The sequence below is a fragment of the Belonocnema kinseyi genome, chromosome 6 (genome assembly GCF_010883055.1).
Source record: "Belonocnema kinseyi isolate 2016_QV_RU_SX_M_011 chromosome 6, B_treatae_v1, whole genome shotgun sequence".
Lineage (NCBI taxonomy): Eukaryota > Metazoa > Arthropoda > Insecta > Hymenoptera > Cynipidae > Belonocnema > Belonocnema kinseyi.
Genome location: NC_046662.1, coordinates 127405844 through 127406223, shown reverse-complemented (window position 1 = coordinate 127406223; position 380 = coordinate 127405844).

Here is a 380-nt window from a genome sequence, read left to right as displayed (position 1 = left end):
GGTTCCAGTATAGAACTTTACATAATATGGTACCTAATGGTACCTGATGTTACGCAGCTAACGATACTCAATTGTACGTATGTTTGCAGGTGCTCCTGGAGGACCAAAAAAATTCTGCGCAGCCATAGGTGCCATATAATACTATTGCGCATTTGGGTAGGGTGCAATACAGGAACCTATAAATAATCCAATGGCATTTCCCACAGTTGGCACCTATAGATGAAACATATACAGTCTTATGTAGGATCTTGTAATAAATCCGGCACGGATTGCCCAGTATGGATGGATGGATGGATGGATGGATGGATGGATGGATGGATGGATGGATGGATGGATGGATGGATGGATGGACGGACGGACGGACGGACGGACGGATGGAT